The following is a 24,640-nucleotide window of genomic DNA, read 5'->3' on the forward strand; positions in this document are numbered from 1 at the left end:
TTATTTGCATTCATCACACATGCATACGATGGATGTGTGTGGTGGATGAATTTTCGAAGTTTGGTGGAAAAACTTTTGCGAAAAAGGGGAGTTGAGCGGTTGTCCTGTGTTCGGTGTGTTAACCAACTTCGAGGGAGTACAAGGAGAGCACTCCGTATATAATTGAGTTACTTAGGCCCCAAATAATTATGGCGATCGATTGACCGGGATAGATAACCATTGTCGGCAATTTTTCCTTGTAGGAGGTGGGTACTGCTGTTCACCCTATTAATATTTTCAAGTAATGAAAAGGAAGTGGAGTGGATTCCACAACCGCAAGCTCTTAGAGACTCTCATTTCAGTTTTTGGGACTTCTTTTGCTATGTCTTTGCTCACCCTACATGCCAAATTTTATCTAATGCCTATGTGTATGAAGATATATGACCTTGGTGTACTTTAATGCTAATATGAACTATTGATATAATTATGTTCTTTTAGAGAGGCTATTTATGTTGGCCTGTATATTTTGAAAATCTTTCCATTTTAGACCACTTGTATGTATTTTGAATTCTTGGCATATAAAAATGGGTTTCTTTGGGTCAATTTGTTGGGAAACGTGCAAGTTTTAAAAACTTTTCGAGAGATTTTGATTCATAGATCTTGATTCATTACATAGAGACAAGTTTTACGCAAAAAAAAAAAAAAATATGATGTATCATTCAATTAACAGATTGAATACTTACATCAAAGGTCTGAGTAAACCTTTAAAACTTTCCTCTAAAGTGAATGTTCTCACTTATTGTAGATCTCTTAGCAAGATACCTTCTTCTTGGATCTCCATCTTCTTGGTAATTGTTTTGCCTTTAGGAATCACTCGTAAGCCTCCATGAATGACCTTGGAAAATTAGGCTTGTGGGAGCCTCCATTAGATGAGAACATAAACCCTAATTTTCTAGAGAGAGAAAATAAATTCCTTTTTCCTTCTCATTAAAAATCACCCCCTAAAATATACATAGACCATGTATATCTATAGGCAACATAAAAATAAAGAAAAGGAAACAACAAATCCTTCTCCATCTCTAATTCATATGTCTCAAATCTAATATGATTCCAATATCAAGTTGGGCTATGAGTGAGAATCCATTGGGCCTATTATTTTATTGGCTACAATGAATTAATAATTGGCCCGGTCCATGGACCCAATTCAATTAATTCATAAATTAATTTTTACTCTACTAAAAGAAATTAATTGAACTCCAATTAAATAATAAATAACCTCTAAGTCAATATTGCACTTTGACCCCTCTATGCATAATTAGTTATCGGATAAATAAAGTCATCAATCCGACTACTTAATTAATATATCTATTTTGGTACCTCTGATTATTTTTGGCTCGATCACAATAAAACATTTGTTTGACAAAAATAATAATTTAAATAAATAAATATATAATAAATCATTTTGTCTAAAAACACACGAAGGCCTTCGAATTTACTTTGTGATCAATCATAATCAATACAAAATAAATACAAGTAGCAATGATGCAAATATTGAAAATATAACCCTCTAACTATTAATTACATAACTACCCAAAGTGTCGGTCTAAGGATCCCGAAGAATCCGCTGAACAAATCAAAGTAATTATTAATTAATAAAAGAGTCTATACTTTTCTCATGCTTAAGAGTCAAATGCCATGATGGTGATAGGGAGTAATTGCATACGACGGCTCTCGCAATATATCTCAACCTAACGCGGATCCAGTTCAAGTCTTAATTAATTATGAGTCCATCCATAATTACCGACTATGAACAATTTATAATTACTATTTATATATCATGCATTGATTGCCATCACATACATATATATAAATATTTCTTGTAATTACATGGACACTATCAATTTTATAGTGAATCGAAACATAATACATTGAATTCACCAATTATATAAATCATAAATATTTCAGATATGTCAGGAACATATGTCACTATAACCCATATAGGAATTTGCTATGCCAGGGCATATAAATCCCAACAGCTCCCACTTGCCCTCATAGCCAATTCAAATTGCACCTAACTCCAATGTTATACAGATGATGATTAAAATTATTGATCAATGACACCTTTGATAATGGATCAACAAAATTGTGTTCCAATGCAATGTTCTAACTACAAGTGCATTTTCTTGCCGGACAACATCATGTAGAACATGATACTTCCTCTCAGTGTATCTTGTTCCTCTATGGAACCTTGGGTCATTGATTTGGACTACTTCTGCACTATTGTCACAACATAGCTCAATAGGCAGGCTAGTATACTCCACAACCTCTAAATCAGTGAGATCAAACTAATAGGCTTCCTTTGCCGCCTTTAAGGCTGCAATATCTTCCACCTACAGGTTTGAGTCAGCAGTTGAAATCTGCTTAACAATCTACCAACTGATCTCCCTTCCATTAAGTGAACATACACTAAGTCATGAACCTCATAGTATCTACTTCTGATTGAAAATCAGAACTAGCATACCTGACTAGGACCATATCATCACATCCATAAATGAATATGATATCATTGGTTCTTCTTAGGTACTTAATGATATTTTTCACAATAAACCAGTTGTCAAGTCCAGTATTGGACTGATCTCTACTGACTATCCCTACTATGTAGCGGATGTCCTGTTTGGTATAGACCATGGCATATATGAGACTCTCATATGCCGAAACATATTGTTCCAGTCTCATTTGCTCAATCTCCTTTGATAGTCTTGAAAAACTACTTACTAGAGAGAGCCATCCATATCAATAAAGCAAGAACTCATTCTTTGAGTTATGCATACCAAACCTGGTCAAAACTTTATCAATGTAGGATTATTAAGATAAACCTATTTTCCTTTTAACCTGATCTTACAAAAGCTTGATCCTAGGAATCTAGCTTACATCCTGAAAATCCTTCATTTAAAAGTAATTGAACAACTACTTCTTTATTGATGACAAAACTTCCACATCATTCTAAATGAGTAGGATGTCATCAATATATATAGAATTAGAAAAATAATGACATTCCCTTGTACACTCATGATTTATTCACTAAGAAATCTTCTGGTATCTTTTTGTAGATTAACTTGCCTTCCATAGGAATCACCCTACTAGAAAGTTCTACAAGATCCCAGAATTTATTAGAATACATAGATTCCAACTCTGATTTCATAGTAACTCACCAAAACGATCTGTATCCACATCGGTTCACGCTTCCGTGTAGCTTACTGGGTCCAACTCATGTTTAACAGGGATGTCCATAATGGTCTCACCTAAAAACATGATTCTGTCGAATTGGATGATAATCCTCCCACTACATCAATGTACCGATGCAAGAATCTGTGTAGTAGATGATGCTAATGCATCAATAGGGAATTCATATATTATTCTCAATCTCTATAATAAGTGTGTTCACATGTGGTACATCTGGTACTCATACCAAATTCTCTAACATTATGCTCCTAGGTATGTGATTCATAATATGATTCTCCTATAGATAAACAGTGAGTAAAAACAATCAACTTTTATCTTTGAGATCATAAAATAATCCATCTTAGTGACATTTAGAGTAGCTATCAAATCTAGCATGCCTATGATCTGCTTCCAACTTACTTGTCCATATCAAGCGCACATGTGCAAGACTACCCCATATGTGCATATGATTCAAACTAATATTTAGTAAAAAAACACAGCTCAACGGTATCCTTGAGACAGACTAAGATGGAATGCAGTTCATAATGCGCATCGATGTCATTAACGCTAAACTCTTAAATGAAAGAGATAATGTAGCATAGTTGATCATAGATCTAACCATGTTAAGTGGAATTCTGTTATTCCTATTTGACACCTAAATACATTTAGCGTCAATTGCGGAAAACTGGTACATAATACCCTCATTGACCATATAGTCTTTGCACTATCCCAAGAAATACTCATATTCTCGATCAGATCGAAGTGTCTTGATAAGTTTACCTAATATATGTTCCACATCAGTCTTAACCTTCTTAGAAAATACCAAGAGTTTAAGACTTGTGTTGCATCAGATAAACTTATCCAAAACGTGAGTAATCTTGCTTGGATGTTCATAAGACCACACGTGTCAGTGTGTACCGACTCCAATTGTCCTTTATGTCTATTTCATCTGGCTGATTAAGCCCTAAGAGTTATCTATCCTTCAAAACAGGGTTCACAAGTTTGGTTTAGGCTCCCCTGCCTCACTAGGTAATTAACCTTCTTTGACCAATCTTTGAATCTTATTTTGATTGATAACAATCCAAAAATAGACATTAAAAATACAATGAGTCAGGAATAACAATTTTTCTCTTAACATTCAATCTAGAAGATGCAACATTAGTTTCTACATCCTGCAAATCTTAAGAGTTTGTGATTATAGTATATTAATCATCTTTCAACGCACCAGAAGTAATCGCATATCTATTCAATTTTATAAAACCAGTTTTACAAAATAACAACACAGTTTTTATAAACCAAAAGTGAAATAAGAATGAGATTGCGTTTCACTTCTGTGCATAAAGATAGTTCTCTAATACTAATATCCTCATACTCTCTAATTTTAGATGTAATACTCCCACTGACTTAACTACAACCTTGGCATCAGGTCAAAAGATAAATATATATCCATATCATCAAGGCTTCTGGATTCCTAAAATCCTTACAATAAATTGCAAACATGTTTAGTGGCTCCAGAATCTATCCATCAGGAATTAATAGACGCAACCACATAACATGGCTCAATGATTAAATATATATTTTCCTATGACACGTCATTGCTTAAACAATTCGTCCTTTAGTGTTTTAGTTAGCGACAAAAGAAACAGTTTTCTTCGCCCTCAACATACACTGCCTTATTCCCTTTAACCTTTTTGAATACCCATGTTTTGTGCTAGTCTAGTCCTATTATCATCCTTCTTCTTTGCTTTGCCCGTCTACTTGGGCCTAGAAGAAGATGGTATAGACTAGGTTAGATTGATAGGAACGCCCATACTCTTGATTATCCCTTCATCTGTTACCAATTCTATAAGAATATCAGCGAGTGTGAACTCAAACTGATTCCTTATTTAGTTCACTCTAATAGAGTCGAACGAGTTTGGTAACAAGGCAATAATCATGTCAACTTGAAACTTACCACCCAAGTCAGCCTTATTGATCTCCAACTAATTTTTAAATAATAAACAATCATTTTTCAAAATTCGATTTCATACTGGAGTTCCTTAGGCTATCTTGATGCTATTCAAGTCTGACATAGTACTTTGGCATACTCTCTATCTAATCTCACCAAAACATCTTATTAAATTTTAACATGATGCTTGAAGAAAATAAAATAATGTAAATGTTAGCTTTGGAGCGTATTCGAGGTAAACTCTAGAATATTGCACCAAGTCATCTCATTTGCCTTATTTCACTTATTCAAAGCATTAATGTTCTCTTGGGTATCTTAAAGTAAAAGGATTAGGTTTAGAAGTAGTAAATACATTTGTACCCTTACATTGTGAATAAAATATCTAAGTTCCTTTCTCAGTCAATATTAATGAGATCCAGTTACATTGAATATGTAAGCAAGCAGATAAACTGGATTAGACATAATTAATCTGAATATAAATGCATTCATACAATATGCAAGGTGAATTATTAATACTGTCATGCATATTTAAAATTAAAATGAGCTTGTTAACCACATAATACAATAAATCTCAATCGAACAAGAGATCATTATTATTATTGGTGAACAATCCCTTTTAATTAATGCAGATCCCTCAACTCTGTAGCATAATAAATCAACCAATCAATATGTCAATAACTTATCCTGTTGGAGGAGTTCATTATTACTATTATTGAGATTCATTTGCTATTAGTCGAGCACTTCCATTAAAATAATAATATGTGGGTCCCTTAACCACTACATGAAAAATCGAATAACCAATACGCCAATAACTTATTCGGTTGTCGAAGTTCATTATTACTATTGGCGGGCAAATCCCATCATTTCCATATCTCTTAAGACAATGCCTTGTCTATCATATGAAATGATTCCCGATTTAATTTAGCCTTTCTAAAATCACCTAGTGTAGACCACTTCGTTGGGAAGCTAACACTATTGATTTTAGATTGAGTGTATAACGTTATTAAAACTCTAACGAAAAATTAAACATTAAATATGTTGTCATTATAATCTAGACTCTTTAAATCATGCGTAGGGCCTTATTTTTAAAGATCTAATTACAATGAACATTTAATATTTGTATTTTCATGAGACAACCATTCTTGTAATATTAAGACTCTTCAAATCATCCGTGGGGCCTCATTTTGAAGATCTAATTACAATGGTATTAATAACGAAGGCCATGGGGCAATGTATAAAAATCCCCGCTCCCACTCAATTTTTAATCATTCATAATTAGGGTTTTCATTTTATTCATTTACATGATATAATGCATGCAAAACGTCTTGATTTTAATCCAATTAAATTTAGAAAATATTTGGACTTTAAACGATTCACTAATATTTAATTTGAAGCACACTTTAAAAAAAAAAAAATTTACAAAAAATAATTTTACGTTTCCCAATAAGTGCCCTCAAATTAACTAGTAATTAGATCCAATTAATTTTCATAACTTAATTAATATAAATCAAGCCATTTAAATAAATATCATGGATCCAATGCATGAATAATAATTAATTAACAATTATATATTCCATGCATTTCATACATTGCATAAATAAATAAATAACAGATAAAACAAATAAAACGGCCAATGGAATCAGCTTTTAACATTTAACTACTCTAACTATCGCGGGAAGATCATCCATCGGCTTGCAAACACCCACATAAGGCTGGTACGCACCAGGAGAAGCAAAACACCGCTTGGAACACGCCTGGAGGGCCCCACACTCGCTCACACGCGCCTGGGGCATGCTGCAGGTGAAGGCACGTGCCCCCACGCGCTGGCACGCGCCTGGGGCGCGTGGGACATGCCCCCACTCGCTGGCATGCGCGTGGAGGCCATACAACCTTGGCTGGCGCGTGTAATGTACGCGTCAGCATATGTCACCTCCTGGCGCGTGTTCCTCACGCGCCAGGCTCACCTCCTATGCACCACATCTGATTCCAGCCTCCTCCGACGCCTCTTCTCGCCGCCGGCGATGCTCCGGCCACCGGAAAAACGCCGAAAAATTCCAGAAAAATCAGAAAAATTCCCAGAAAATTAAATTAAGCCTCAAAAAATTCCAGAAAAATTCCAAAAAATTCGGAAAAATTTCAGAAAATTACTGAAGCATAATTTAACCCTTTTGGACCTTCTTGAAGCTTCATAGCATCCTTTTATGAATATTACATGGCTTTAAAAATATTTACAACTTGAAATACAATGGGAAAAATAAATTACATCATTGAACTTTCAAACGGCTAAATCAAAGCCTTAATTACATTCATCCAAAGATAAAATTACATTCAATATTCCTATAAGCTTCATCCATGGCCCAACCATACATCATCATTCATTCACAATTATTCATACATCATCATGTATCAATATATATCAACATATTAAATCATACATCAACATACATCAATAAAAATATATATGAATATAATTTTGGATCCATGAATGATGATTTTCATAAAATCATGATCTCTAGTAATGAATCAAACCATGCTCTGATACCACTGTTGGGAAACGTGCAAGTTTTAAAAACTTTTCGAGGGATTTTGATTCATAGATCTTGATTCATCACATAGAGACAAGTTTTACGCAAAAATAAAAATATGATGTATCATTCAATTAACAGATTGAATACTTACATCAAAGGTCTGAATAAACCTTTAAAACTTTCCTCTAAAGTGAATATTCTCACTTATTGTATATCCCTTAGCAAGATGCCTTCTTCTTGGATCTCCATCTTCTTGGTAATTGTTTTGCCTTTAGGAATCACTCGTAAGCCTCCATGAATGACCTTAGAAAACTAGGCTTGTGGGAGCCTCCATTAGATGAGAACATAAACCCTAATTTTCTAGAGAGAGAAAATAAATTCCTTTTTCCTTCTCATTAAAAATCACCTCCTAAAATATACATAGATCATATATATTTATAGGCAACATAAAAATAAAGAAAAGGAAACAACAAATCCTTCTCCATCTCTAATTCATATGTCTCAAATCTAATATGATTCCAATATCAAGTTAGGCTATGAGTGAGAATCCATTGGGCCTATTATTTTATTGGCTACAATGAATTAATAATTGGCCCGGTCCATGGACCCAATTCAATTAATTCATAAATTAATTTCTACTCCACTAAAAGAAATTAATTGAACTCCAATTAAATAATAAATAACCTCTAAGTCAATATTGCACTTTGACCCCTCTATGCATAATTAGTTATCGGATAAATAAAGTCATCAATCCGACTACTTAATTAATATATCTATTTTGGTACCTCTGATTATTTCTGGCTCGATCACAATAAAACATTTGTTTGACAAAAATAATAATTTAAATAAATAAATATATAATAAATCATTTTGTCTAAAAACACACGAAGGCCTTCGAATTTACTTTGTGATCAACCATAATCAATACAAAATAAATACAAGTAGCAATGATGCAAATATTGAAAATATAACCCTCTAACTATTAATTACATAACTACCCAAAATGTCGGTCTAAGGATCCCGAAGAATCCGCTGAACAAATCAAAGTAATTATTAATTAATAAAAGAGTCTATACTTTTCTCATGCTTAAGAGTCAAATGCCATGACGATGATAGGGAGTAATTGCATACAACGGCTCTCGTAATATATCTCAACCTAACGCGGATCTAGTTCAAGTCTTAATTAATTATGAGTCCATCCATAATTACCGACTATGAACAATTTATAATTACTATTTATATATCATGCATTGATTGCCATCACATACATATATATAAATATTTCTTGTAATTACATGGACACTATCAATTTCATAGTGAATCGAAACATAATACATTGAATTCACCAATTATATAAATCATAAATATTTCAGATATGTCAGGAACATATGTCACTATAACCCAGATAGGAATTTGCTATGCCAGGGCATATAAATCCCAACACAATTCATGTATATAAATGCTATGGTTTGCTTATTCATGTGATGAGATTACGTTTTGAAGGAAGGCTTTAACTTTTGATTGAGAACCGCTTTCTATCAAATATATATCTATATATATGGAATTGTTGTTGATGTAAGACCAAATATAGTTTTTAATTTGTGATGGCTTCTCTTAAATAATACTGCTTAATTGTACATATTTAGGGCCTGTTTGATTTTCCAATTCAGCGCTGAATGCAGAAGACGGTAAGTGATTTTTAAAAATAAGCGTGTTTGATAAAATTTTAGGGCACCGCTTAATATGGTAATTAACGCTTTAAAGAGGCCAAAATTTTAAGCGTTGGAGAGGTTGCTTATAGCTTATCGCAGAACATGGTAAGTGGTTGGGTTGAAAAAATAAATTTCTAATGATTACTGTACCCTCATATAATTGCATTATCTCTTTTAGGGTTTCTGTCTGCGATTTCTCTAAGGCCTCTCTACAATTTCTTTAGACTCTTCTCTGTGATTTCTCTCTGCGTTTGAAAATAAGTTCTCTCCTTTGAGAAACTCTTCTATATATAGTTCGTTGGTTGTATTTTATTATTAGTTTTTGTTACTTTTACATGATAGAACAAATTCGTGAAAAATATTTTACCTATAATATTTTAAACACAAGAAATAGCCTTTTGGTTATATTTAAATTGATTCATATATATTTAAATTAATTCTACCTAATATATTTTAAACTATTACCATTCATATCGATTCACTATATATAGAAAATAATTATTTGTATAAGAATTTTATTCAATTTCACATACTTTCTTTAATACTGTTAATACATTTTTATACCCTACATAAATATTATGTAATTATTTATATTTTAAACTGTTACCATTCATATTCATATTGATTCACGATATATAGAAAATAATTATTTATATAACAAAATTCTATTCAATTTCACGTATTTTGTTTAATATTGTTAACACCATTTTAAACATATTACATTGTAGATAAATATTATTTATGTGATGCTGCATACACACACCCGAAGATTTATGGTACTTATCTTAATGTACGATATTGGTTAGCTGACTTTCGAAAAGGTGGTCGTCCTAGAACAAAAGAAGAGCTATTTAACTATGCACATGCCAAGCTAAGGAATGTGATTGAACGAACATTTGAAGTATTAAGAGGTCCATTTTCTAATCTTGAAAAGGATGGCACCTTATACATTTGAAGTGCAAAGGAATGTTGTTATTGCTTATGCAGCTATTCACAATTACCTTTGAAAAACTATCGTCAAGGATGGACTTTTTTGAACAGTATGAGACTGAGGATTTGCAATTTGAGACTCCACCTAATATTGCTGAAAATTTGACATCATCTAAAATTCACACCACAAAAAGGCAATCTGATCAAGTGTTTATGATTAATTTGCGTAACCAAATTGCAAATGACTTGTTTAGTTCTCGAGTTTAAAATTTTATATGTTTAGTTTAATGTAACATTTTTGAGACATTCACATTTTTAATGAGTACTGCTTGAATAATGTTAATTATTTAAGTTTGAATTTATATTTTTTTATAATTATATTTGACATTAATATTCATTGTTAAATTGATATATTTCATTGAGTGAATGTGGTTATTTTATTAATATTTTTGTATTATAAATATAAAACTGTTATGAGTATCAGATATTAAGGGCAAAAATGTAATATGTACAACTTTCAGACTTCAGCTTTTGTATATAACAAACAATCTTAATGAATTCAACACTTAAAATTAAAACGTTATCAAACAGGTTTTCAAATTAATACATTAAGTGCTTAAAGTTTTTGCGTTTAAAATTCAGTACTTGAAATTTTCAGTGCTTAATTTTCAGTTTTATTAAACAGCACCTTGGTTGGTGTTTTTTTTTTTTTTTTTTTTTTTTTTTTTTTTTTTTTTTTTTCAGAAAATGCAGTTGATCACCCTTGACATACAGTTTTTAACCTTGACTTATTTTAGTAATGAAATGTTGAAAAACAATATGCAGCTTTTACATTTGATCAAGTCCAATTCCATTTGATGACCATTGTAATATAAATTTATGAAACTAGTTGGTTATAAATTTCTGAATGTAAATCAAATTTTACAAAAATAACCAAATAAATTACAAATGTGATCAGGCACGGAGGGGCACTTGCCCCGCCCCCTGGAAATTTTCCTGCTCTTATTATATATATATATATATATATTATATTCTATATTTTTAATTTATTAATTTACCCCATCTCAAAAATATCAATCTCTCTCTCTCTCTATATATATATATATGTATGTATGTATATATATAGTTGTGTCTCTTTCCACATATATACTCTGTAAACAATAATTTATATATGTATACATACTGTTGAGGTCGAAATTCGCCGTGGCCTGGTACGACACTATTTCCTGCAAAACAAAGACGGTAATCATCCTTATCCCATGGAACTTATCCCATGGAAATCTCATCCATTGATAAGATTTGTCATCATCCCCATGGAAATCTTATCCTAGATAAGATTCGTCATCATTCTTATCCATGAAAATCGTTACTCCTAATAACTCGTTTGATCATCAAGTAGTTCTGGCGGCTGGTCAACACTTAGTTGCCTCTATCGCTAGGTCAAGGTAGGCTAGATTTATTTTCCCTATCAGTTGCCCCCTATTTCCACATACATTTCGGACCAAGGAAATAGTACCTAATATATATATATACTTTCTTATATCTTATTTATTTCCTTTTTACTACAAACCCCCTTCCAAAGTTAAGTAGGACTCTTTCAAGAGAATTCTATTGTTACCTAAAACAGAATTTTCATGTAAAATCCTTTAAACTGGATTTTCATGTAAAATACTCTTTCAAGAGAATTCTATTGTTTATTTATTTACCTCTTTTATTTTTTCTCTTTCCTTGTTGTCTAAAATCCTTTAAATTGGATCCTATCTCTGAATTTCTTGTGGATCGTGGTAATTATTGTTGCTTTCACTTGGATCCTTCCAAATCTCAGTCTGTGAGATACATAACTCGTCCAGTCGTCTCTGTCAAGTTGTTGGTGTAATTCCAAAGTGGTTTCGCTATTTTCTTCATATCCAAAATCTTATCATGTCTGTGCATGAAAATAACTTGATGGTGAATCTCAGTCTCAAGACTCAACTTCTGAGAGTGTTGAAGAACTTGATCCTGACTATGCTGATGAATCTGGTGTTGATTACTCCTCAAGACCAAGGACTGTTTTTTTCCAATCAACCCCCACGCGAAGGAGAATCCTTAATTAATGAGAAAAATTTACGTAATTGTAAACTTAAATATTCAATTCCTTCATCTATTCACCTCCACAAACCCAAACCAGGGGATAGATGCTCTTCTGTTCGCTTGGGTGAGGTAAATTTTTTTGAATCAACTTTCGCTGCTGGTTTGCGTTTTCTGATTCATCCATTTGTAGAAGAAATACTGTCCCATCTGAAAATTGCTCCTCTCAAATTGCCCCTAATTCATGCAGAATTATTATAGGCTATTTGATTGTTTGGGGAAAGTGGTATGTCGTCAATTCAAACCTAAAGTTTATGCAATGTGGCCAAGTTTTACATTTAGAAATTGCCACTACTACCTTTCACTAAAAATATAGCTACGGCGAGTAGGGATCGTCCCAAGGGATTGAGGGTCGCACTAGGTTGAGGGATCAAAATTAGGGTTAGTAGGTCGAGTGATCAAAATAGCGATTGGTTGGTTGAATTAAACTAGATGCAAATTAAACTAAAGTAAACAATAATACAATAGAGAGAATAAAAGAGAGAGAGATCTTGGGGTTTAGAGATCACCGCTAAGCATAGCTTTTCTACACCTTTAATGAATGATTAATGAGGGGAAAAAAAACACATATTGCAACAAAGTGTGTGTGTGTGTGTGGTTGTTCTAACAAACATGGATGACAAATTAAGCATATATTGTCTAAACAACATGGTAGATAGCACAACATATCAAATTAAGCCATTAATCCTTTCTTTAAGCTCACAATCCAAACACATCACAAGGTTAGAGATATATGTTACTTGCTTTTCATAAGTATGGAACATCAACAACAAGCATGGATTGTCCTCCCATTTAACAACTACACTACAACTAAACTAATAACATGAAATTAAACTAATTAAACTAAGGGAGAAGTACAATCCATCAAGCAATGAGTATGAAACATCAAATAAATCACAAGAGCATGACATTATGCACTATGTCTTGACAATTTCGAGATCTATAGCATCAATACACATAGACATGCATCAATAACACAAGAAATAGAAACAAACACATGAACATCTATTCTAGCATACATAGACATATGGATAGAATGAAATGATCAATTGGAAGCATTAAACCACATAAATCTTGAAGAAACAAGATCTATGTATATAAAAGTGTCAAGACATGAATTATAATACAAATCCCCTAAAAAATACATAAATCAAGAAGTAAAAAGCATGCTTAGGGCTAACTCTAGCCCCAAGAGGATGTCTAGCCACTCATGGATGATGTCCTCCAACCCTCAAGGGCAAGCTCCATAGAAGAAATCTGCTCCTTGTTTGATGAAGAGTCTCCAATGGTGTCTCTAGCCTCCTTCTCCTCTTTTTGCTTCCTCCCTAAGAGTTCTACAATGTATGATATGATATGATATGATGTAAAAAGTAATCCTTATCCTTATATAGGTAGGTCAAATGACACCCAAAATGAGCTGGGGTCGTATAACAAATATTCCCCAATGATTGGATAAAGGACAACTTTTTGTGAGCTGGAAATTTAACTTTTTTGCACTGGAGGAAGTTGGATCGATCGAATCTTGGACTTGGATCGATCGAACATGGCTGAGATCTATCGAACTTAGGCTGGATCGATCGAACATGGCTGCGCCTTTTTGGATAAAAACAAATCTGAGATATTTTGAAGATATTTTTGGGAAAAGGACAAAAGCGGTTAATAGGGTGGTACAACTGGATAAGATCAATCATTTGGATAAGGATAAGAATGTTCGATCGATCAGAGAAGGAAGTTGGATCGATCGAACTTTTAAGACTTTTGAACAGGGACAAACATGATTCAGATCCATCTTGAAGTGCTGAGATCGATGAAAGTTGGATCGATCGAACTTTTCTTGAGATCGATCGAAGTTGATGAAATTCCACCTTTTGCTTCCTTTTGCTCTACTTTGCTCCTTTCTTTGAATCATCCCAGAATTACTTCAATTATGCTCTTATTTGGCTGAGTTAGCTTATTTTGGAGATAAGTACTTGAAAATGGAAATAACACGAAATCAATACAAAACGGTAAAATAAGATGGATAAAGGTTCTAGAATACCTAAGCTTAAAGGGTTTAAATATGTACTTTTCAGCGCTCATCACACCCCCAAACTTAAATATTACTAGTCCCTAGCAATGAACTAGAAAGTAAAGGAATGAAATGAACAACTATACAACTTTGAACTAGAAAACAATAAATGGATACTGCCACTTTTATAGGGAACACGATTGCACTTAGCATATGCAACAAGCTTTTTAAACACCTAAGTTACCCCTAGTGGACGAGTAAAGTCTTGTGAGGGTTTCCAGAAATAATACCCACAAATATTAAGCTCATTCTTTCAAAAGAGGTACCAATATTGCAAATAAACATTGGGAGAAAACTATCTCAAGTATGCAATGTTTCAAACATTTCCAAGCAATCTTCCAAAATTTCAACATCAAGCGAGCAAGTATGGTCCTCCATACATCAAGAAAATGATCATGAAAATCAAAACAACTCTAGAATCCTTTTTGAGTGGACCAGCATCAAATATGTTGCTATCTTAGCCAACTAAAAAAATGATCACATCCTTACCCTCAAACTAGCACACAAATCTAGTACCGATCATCAAGACAAAAAGTGGATCTTTTATTAAAACTTTATTGTTCTAGGTGCGCTTATTCTTTTCACTCGAATTTTTTTTTTTTTTTTTTTTTTTTTTTTTTTTTTTTTTTTTAAGGATCAAAGATGGAAGAATGGTGCAATGTGTTGATCTATTAAGCTTTCTAGCGATCCATGAGGTCGAGCGTTAGGTCAATGACTCCCAAACCAGACGACTTTAGGGCACTAGGTGTTCAAACACCCCTAAGGACTTACAAGCTCAAATCAACTAGACTACAAATCAAGACAACCTCCATCTAATCATTTCCCACTTCTCACCTTTTGGGAGAAGTCCTCACTTTTTATTGCTTTTGCAATTTCTTTCTTCTTTTTTTTTTTTTTTAATCAAGTTCAATTATTAACCTAAAGTTTGGGCCCTCCACCTTTCGGCGCGAGAAGTTCAGTGCTTGATGATGTTAGAATCCTGGCTATTTAGTAAAAAGGGGTTGTTATCCACTTTTATCAAGAATGAAAGCTTTCAATACACTACTAGCCCAATTGGAATATAACCAATTCAATAATCAACAAAGTATGTACTAATGTAGAATCCTAAAGTGAATCTCAAAACAATCACAAAATCATGATGATGTGGACCACAAGTGTAAGCAAGATATCAATTTTTTGAAAAATTTACTCCTAAATGGCATCCACAAGACATACAAGGAGTATTGGACTCTCAAGTTAAGCAATTTTCAAATTTTAAGCAATATAGTCCTCAAAAAATCAAAATCATAGCTAATCATGGACCAATCATAGAAAATCCCTCAAATACACAAGTCATGCTCAAAATTTTGAATTTAAAAACAAACACTGCAAAGCATCATTACCCCCAAACTAAAATGGCACAGTGTCCTCAATGTGCAAAGAGAACAAAATGAAAGAGAATACCAATGCAATTAAGGCAAAGAATGGCTGGGACAGAAGTATACAAAGTAGGTGGCATAGCCCCCCCAAACTTGGGATTAACTGTGGTCCTAAAATTTAGCACTTAGATAAGCTCATCAGATAACAAAAGGGATAATAACAGTGCACAGTGGGCATGCAAGTGTAAATGGGATAGCAACTGAAAAATAGAGAGAGGTATAAGAGTGGTCCTGAAAATTTTGGGCAGTACGCTATCTCACTGAAGTCACTGGGATGCACCTGATGGAGTCAAATATATAGCTATAAGAATATAAAAATATGACATCCATAAAGAAAGTATATATAAACAAAAAAATAAAGTACGGTACATCCAATATCAGAGCCGACGGACACGGCTGCAAAAATAGTATAACAGTATCAAAAGCATGCAAATATAATAGATATATGAGATGACAGGAGAAAAGAGATAGAGAGATCAGGAAGAAGAGGTAGGACGGGCAGGTCGCGCTCCGCGGATGTCTCTGGATAGATCTCTGAATGCGGTCATAACATCCGTACGGAGGGTAGCAATATCAGCTCTAATGGAGACAGCATCATCTCGGAGAGAGACTGTATCAGCGCGGATGGATACTACAGCATCTTCCAATGCCCTGAGTCGCTCTCCAAAACCGGGTGTCTGAGCTGAAGCCTCAGGTGTGGATGGATCGGAATAATAATGATCCTGAGCCTGCTCCGCGTCGTGAATGGGTGACCCAACTGGAGAGTGCTGCTCTGCGTCCTCGGCAGGCTACTCCAAATCGATGTCCATATATACAGCAGTCGGATCGACTGGTATATCGTCCGCTGCCGAGTCTGCTGCTGCTGCTGCTACCTCCTCAGCCTCTAAATCCTCTGCTGCCTCGGCTGCGTCCTCCTGTAATCTCTTGATAATAGCATTGTAACTCTTATCCCAGTCCTTCTTCTTGAAGGAAGGGGCTCATCTCTCAGGTCGCTCCTGTGGATGGAAAGGATAGGGCTGGTCTAGCAAGATCTGGGTGATAAGGTGGCCAAATGGGAGAAATTAGCCCTTTTGGGCCATTCCTTGCTAATGTGATCATCATAGAGCTTCCTCATCACGCTCCAGATGAGCGTAGGGATAGACAACCAATGCCCTGTATAGAAAGCGTACAGAGCTGTCAAGTAGGTGCCTCTCCGCTAAATCTTATGGCCGGCCATGAAGACGTTGTGGAACAAGACTGAGTCAAAGAACCACAAGTCATCTGGAAAATAGGTGCGGGTGGCGAATGTCTCGCCAGCGGCATAATGTCCTGTAAGGAAAACGGCCATATTTGCATATGAAGGCCGGTATAGCCTGGGATATGTCTCCTGTAGCTTTGGAAGGTAGTCATATAGACAATAGCACGATCTGGATAATGTGTCCAATGTAATAGAAATCAGATGGCCATCAATGGAGGTCCTCATCTCTGCCGTGTTACGCGGGGCAAGCCGGAGGTTCTGGAAAAACATCCGTATTAGCCTCGGGTACACCGGGTATGTGACAGGGGCAAGAATGGCTGCAAGGCCCCTCCGTAATATATCATCATAAGCTGATCGGGTAAGTACCGATCTGGAAAAAAAGTCTGTGTCGAAGACTGACTTGTGCGCCATTGGAAGGAGTGAGTATCTGCGTAATAGCTAGTCTAACTCCTGGTCTGGCTGAGTTGGCTGTGGTGGTGGAAATGGTATGTGTTTAGCCTCAGCGTTACCGTGTGAAGGAGATGCGCCAGCATCAGAGTGTAATCTGCTGTCAGAATAGGGAGACTGTATGGGCTCCGCTGGCTCCTCCTGTATGGGGTCCTGGGCATGAGATGGACCGACCTTGTCATCCAAAGTCTGCCTGCTTCGGCGGTGATAGTGTCCGCGGGCTACAGTCTTGACTCTAGCCATGGCCTGTAAATAATTGAAAACTTGCAAGGGAAGTCAGTGCCAGAATAAAGAGTTTAAAGCACAAAATAGAATCATGTATGTCAAGTAAGATAGACAAAACAGATAAATGACATGAATCTATGGAAGTGACAGGATGTGAACATGCTAAGCAGTATAAGTGTAAAATGCATCCAATGTGGAAAATCACAAGTATTGGGCATGAATGAGATAGCATGGACACAAGATAAGATGCATGGAATGTGTATATAAAATCTGTAAAGTTTGATCAATCACAAAAATTGTGAGATCGATCTCACATGATCTATCTGAGAAATATGTTCGATTGATCGAACTGTGCGAAGAATGTGGACAGTCACAAATCTGTGACGTGGATGGCACTGGGCCTTCACGAACAAAGTCGTGGGCCCATCAACACAACATAGCATCAATCCTAATCACTTAATGAGGCCCATACTCCCAAAAATATATACAAACATATATACATATATATACACATATATATAAAAAGCTTCAAACTTCATCAATGGAGATTTTCAACATTAAAATAGCTTGGATCTAACATTTAAAGCATGTATGTATCAAATGGATACTTGAATAAAAAAGGTGGATTCGAATCTCACCTAAAAACTGAGAGAGAGAAATGGAGAATCGAAAGGGGTGAGATGCGAAATCCAAGAGGAGAGAGAGAGAAACGACGCTTTAGATGCTCACCGGAGGTTTCGCCGGAGATGGGAGAGTGGATGGGTGCAGCGGTGATGAGAGGGTTAGGGCTTTGAGAGGGTTAGATCAATCTTTGGAATCGATCTACAAACCATCGGTTCATTTTTTAAAAAACTTCCCCGAACCAGTTCGATCGATCGAACTGAAACCTCAGATCGATCAAACTGAAATGATCTCTCTTTTGAATTTTTTTTTTTTTTTTTTTTTTTTTTTTTTTTTTTTAAATTTTGAAAAAAAATTGGAAAAATTAAAAACTAAAAATTGAAAATTTGAAAATATTTTTGGATTTTTGAAGATTAAAATAAAATAAAATCTTTTTGGGATTTTTGGTAAATAAAATAAAATAAATAAATAAATAAAAATATTTTTGGAATTTAAAATTAAAAAGTCAAAACAAAGTTAAAGATAGTGAGATGAAGAACAGAGATCGATCTGAACAAAATGTTCGATCGATCTGACAGAGAGCTAAAAATATGCAGGTTTTTGTGTTCAGAAATTTTTCTAAATGTTGGAACTCAAGATTGATCGAACTTGCAGTTTGGATCGATTTAAGGACTTATGATCGATCTGAGAACAAATTTGATCGATGGGATAGAGAGGTGATTTGGATGCACGTGGATGCAGATCAAAAATTTTCTAAGTGTTGGATGCAGGTCAAAGTTCGATCGATTGAATACTCCTTGGAGATCGATCGAACTTATGCAAAATGCTCAATTTCAACATAAAAGTGCATGCAGTCCTAATCATAGTTCCTAGCAATGCATATGAACCCAAAGCCAATATCTAGACTTCGCAAGAAATGAAATTAAAGATAGAAATGAAGGAGGAATAGGGTTTTGACACCCTATGAAATATCTTGCTAGTTTTTAATGTCTCTAGCAAGACGTTGGGCTCTTTTAGCCCGGATCAAACATCTTGTAGTGCATCCTCTCCTCAATGGGGTGATAAGTTCTTTGAACTCCACCCAACAAATGGTTCTTTAAGGAACTTGTTGGATTAAGCTCAAAAGACGTTTTCGGTCCTTGGTCAAGAGAATCTTTGGGCTTTCACGCCCTTTCAAAACAAGATTTTGAAACAACTTTCTTTGGTTTCAAGGTTGAAGATGGACTTTTTGAAACTTTGGTCTCACACAAAAACTCAATTCCTTCACTTTTAAGGTCATGACATTTTTCTACAACATTAATCTCTTCATGCTTGTTAAATGAATTGGGGGTTGGATTAAAAATATTCAACTTTACCTTCATGTAGCCAAATGAGATTTTTATTATCCCCGTCCTACAATTGATGTTGGCATTTGTGGTTGCCAAGAAAGGACGGCCAAGGATAACGGGAATTTGGCTCTTAGGATTTGGAACCGGTTCCGTGTCAATGACAACGAAATCAACGGGAAAGAAGAATTTATCAATTTTAATCAATACATCCTTGATGATATCCCTAGGCTTTTTGATTGATCGGTCGGCAAGTTGTAAAACTACCGATGCCGGTTTCAAGTCTCCTAAGCCTAATTTGACATATACCGAGTATGGAAGAAGATTAACACTTGCTCCTAGGTCAAGAAGAGCCTGATTAATGATATGGTCACCAATGATGCATGAAGTAGTAGGTGAACCGAGGTCCTTAAACTTTGAAAGAGTGTTATGCTGCAAAATTGAGCTCACTTGCTCGGTTAAGACCACTTTCCTAGGTGCTTGACTTTTGTTCTTCCTCTTTTGGGTGCACAAGTCCTTCAAGAATTTGGCATAAGCCGGAATTTGCTTGATTGCATCCAAAAGTGGAAGATTGACTTTCACTTGCCTAAACACGTCCATGATTTCATTGACTTTGGCCTTTTGCTTGTCATTTGAAATGGATCCTTTTAAGGCATCCGGAAATTGAGCTTTTGGTTCAAAAACATTTTTAGAATTTTTCTTTGAAGTCTTTTCAATACAAGAAATTTTCAAATCATTTTGCAAATCTTTCTTTTCAAAATTACTTTTCAAATCACTTTTCAATACATTCTCATTTATATGGTCATGCATATGCAATCAAAGAGGAATATGATATGAAATGGGACGGGTGTCAACTTGTGGTTGCACTAGTTCACTCTCTTTATTGGACATACCCATTTGGTTGTCCACAATCTTTCCACTTCTCAAGGTAGTCACCGCATTGACATGCTCTATTGTGTGACCTTCCGATGAGGAATGAGTCTCCACAACACGTTGTTGCTTTTGTGGGGCATTCAAAGGCATTTTTCTCTTCTCTCTTGCATTTAAAGTGCTAGCTATTTGCCCTACTTGGGTTTCTAGCTTTGCAATGGATTGAGAGTGAGAATGAAGTAATTGTGTGTTTGCCTCTAAAGTGCCCAAAGCGGTTAAAACTTTCTCTTCAAAAGTGGGACTTCTAACATTTCCTTGGGAATATGATTGATTAGGAAAATGAGAATTTGAAAATTGGTTTCCTTGTGATTGGTATGATGATCTAAAACCTTGGGAACCTTGGCTTTGCATTGGAGGTGGAATGTACTTTCCTTGAAAACCGCCTTGGGAAGGGTTTGAGCCCTCCCCTTGGTTTTTCCAAGAGAAATTCATGTGATTCCTCCAACTAGGATTGTAATGATTTCCATAAGGATTGTTCCCTTGATTAGTAAAAATAGCATTTGCTTGTTCATAATGCTCACTATGCATATGTCCATGGGGACAATTGGAAGTAGAATGTAAAACACTTGAATAAGTCATACATGTCTCATTAGATGCATGATGAGAATGGTTAGGGATGAAAGATACTTGATTCGCCGAGTTTTGGTTAATAAAAAATTGATCAAACCTTTGAGATAATGATTTTATCTCAGTGGCAATTTCATTGGAGTGGTCGACTTGATGTAAGCCAACACTCTTCCTACCACTAGAATTTCTACCATTCTTCGAAGATAAAGTACGATGCAAAGAATTTTCACTCATGCTCTCGTAAAGACGCCACACGTCATCCTCATGCCTATCAATGTAAGAGCCACCCATGGAAGCATCAACCATGCCTTTGTAATTGTCTGATAAGCTCTCAAAGAAATATTGAACCAATTGCCATTTGGGCATGTCATGATGTGGACACTTCCTAAGCAATTCACTAAAGCGTTCCCATGCCTCATGAAATGTTTCTCCATCCCCATGTGAAAATTCTCGAATTGAGGTTCTCATGGCATTTGTCTTAGAAACCGGATAGTACTTCTTCAAGAACTCTTGTTGCATTTCCGCCCAAGAAGTTATTAAAAAAGGCCTAAGATTGTTAAACCAATATTTTGCCTTGTCTTTAAGGGTGAATGGAAAAAGTTTAAGCCTTAAGACCTTTTTTGGCATGTCCGTATATTTTACAATGGAACATACTTCAAGAAACTCATCCAAATGCTTGTAAGGTTCTTCACTTGGAAGTCCATGATAGTTAGGAAGCATTTGAATGGTTTGTGGCTTGATTTCATAGTGGTGTGCTCTAAATGGTGGCAATTGAATACATGTGGGTGCATTATATTCATTAGGCACATAGTGATCTCTTAAAGCAAGGGGAGGATTCGCAATTGGAGGTGCAACATAGGCACCTTGGTTGCCTTGAATGATAGGAGGTGGTGGAGTATAGATTGGCTTTGGCATTCCCAATAGAACTTGGCCTTGTTGTTGTGGTGGATGAACAAATGGCCTTGGCATGCTTAATGGAACTTGCATGTTATCATGACGCACATTGGGGTGGAGGATGCCTTGTTGGTCTATGTGACCAAGGTCCTCCACATGGTCCTCATTATGTCCTTCCATTGATGAAATGGATTGACTAGAACTACCTCTTCCCCTAAGGTTTCGAACAATCGATTCAAGATGAAAATTTAAAGGGACAAGAGTGGCTCTCAATGATCTACGACCATGCATGCACAATGCAATACAACAAGCAATAACACCAAACACTTCACCTTCATAACAAATCAACAATCAACAAACTTCCTCCACATACAATGTTCTCATACTCCCATGCTTTAACAAAATATGCAAGAAAAGTAAATTGCCTCCACGTGGGCTCACGATTTATCTAAGAATTGAATTACAAGCCTCCACGCGGGCCGACGATTTAATTAATGGATAAGTAAAGAAAAGTTCACAAAGGTCCTTTAGCACTTCAACTCCAAATTTATAGCTTAGCTTAGTAATTTTTTATGATTTTAGCATTTTTCCTTTGCTTGCTTAGCTCATTTGCTTACTTCTTAGCTTAATACTCCTAGTCAAACAAGAACAAACACAATAAGTAACAAAATTGAAAACAAAGTAAAGACACAATCAACAGAGTACTAATTCCTAATTGATTCCACAAATACGACGTTGCCAATTAATCAATCCTCGGCAACGGCGCCAAAAACTTGGTGTGTCGTCAATTCAAACCCAAAGTTTATGCAATGTGGCCAAGTTTTATATTTAGAAATTGCCACTACTACCTTTCACTAAAAATATAGCTACGGCGAGTAGGGATCATCCCAAGGGATTGAGGGTCGCACTAGGTTGAGGGATCAAAATTAGGGTTAGTAGGTCGAGTGATCAAAATAGTGGTTGGTTGGTTGAATTAAACTAGATGCAAATTAAACTAAAGTAAACAATAATGTAATAGAGAGAATAAAAGAGAGAGAGATCTTGGGGTTTAGAGATTACCGCTAAGCATAACTTTTCTACACCTTTAATGAATGATTAATGAGGGGAAAAAAAACATGTATTGCAACAAAGTGTGTGTGTGTGTGGTTGTTCTAACAAGCATGGAAGACAAATTAAGCATATATTACCTAAATAACATGGTGGATAACACAACATATCAAATTAAGCCATTAATCCTTTCTTTAAGCTCACAATCCAAACACATCACAAAGTTAGAGATATATGTTACTTGCTTTTCATAAGTATGGAACATCAACAACAAGTATGGATTGTCCTCCCATTTAACAACTACACTACAAATAAACTAATGACATGAAATTAAAGTAATTAAACTAAGGGAGAGGTACAATCCATTAAGCAATGAGTATGACCCATCAAATAAACCACAAGAACATGACATTAAGCACTATGTCTTGACAATTTATAGATCTATAGCATCAACATACATAGACATGCATCAATAACACAAGAAATAGAGACAAACACAAGAACATTTATTCTAGCATACATAGACATATGGATAGAATGAAATGATCAATTGGAAGCATTAAACCACATAAATCACTGAAGAAACAAGATCTATGTATATAAAAGTGTCAAGACATGAATCATAATACAAATCCCCTCAAAAATATATAAATCAAGAAGTAGAAAGCATGCTTAGGGCTAACTCTAGCCCTAAGAGGATGTCTAGCCACTCATGGATGATGTCCTCCAACCCTCAAGGGCAAGCTCCATGGAAGAAATCTGCTCCTTGGCTGATGAAGAGTCTCCAATGGTGTCTCTAGCCTCCTCCTCCTCTTTTTGCTTCCTTCCTAAGAGTTCTACAAGGTATGATATGATATGATGTAAAAAGTAATCCTTATCCTTATATAGGTAGGTCAAATGACACTCAAAATGAGCTAGGGTCGTATAGCAAATATTCCCCAATGATTGGATAAAGGACAACTTTTTGTGAGCTAGAAATTTAACTTTTTCGCACTGGAGGAAGTTGGATCGATCGAACCTTGAACTTGGATCGATCAAACATGGCTGAGATCTATCGAACTTAGGCTGGATCGATCCACGATGGCGGTGCTTTTTTGAATAAAAACAAATCTGAGATATTTTGAAGATATTTTTAGGAAAAGGACAAAAGCGGTTGGTAGGGTGGTACAACTGGATAAGATCAATCATTTAGATAAGGATAAGAATGTTCAATCGATCAGAGAAGAAAGTTGGATCGATCAAACTTTTTAGATCTTTGAATAGGGACAAACATGACTCAGATCCATCTTGAAGTGCTGAGATCGATGAAAGTTGGATCGATCAAACTTTTCTTGATATCGATCGAAGTTGATGAAATTCCACCTTTTGTTTCCTTTTGCTCTACTTTGTTCATTTCTTTGAACCATCCCAGAATT

At 35.2% G+C, this 24,640-nt stretch overlaps 1 pseudogene; it reads left to right on the forward strand.

Moving 5' to 3' along the window:
* The first annotated feature begins 21,648 nt into the window (after window positions 1-21,648).
* Window positions 21,649-21,747, forward strand: LOC132310860 (small nucleolar RNA R71; annotated as a pseudogene).
* The last annotated feature ends 2,893 nt before the right edge of the window (window positions 21,748-24,640 follow it).

Source organism: Cornus florida, unplaced genomic scaffold (assembly GCF_030987335.1).
Source record: "Cornus florida cultivar Cherokee Brave unplaced genomic scaffold, ASM3098733v1 CherokeeBrave_3.0.0_Hap2_Chr05, whole genome shotgun sequence".
Taxonomy (NCBI): Eukaryota; Viridiplantae; Streptophyta; class Magnoliopsida; order Cornales; family Cornaceae; genus Cornus; species Cornus florida.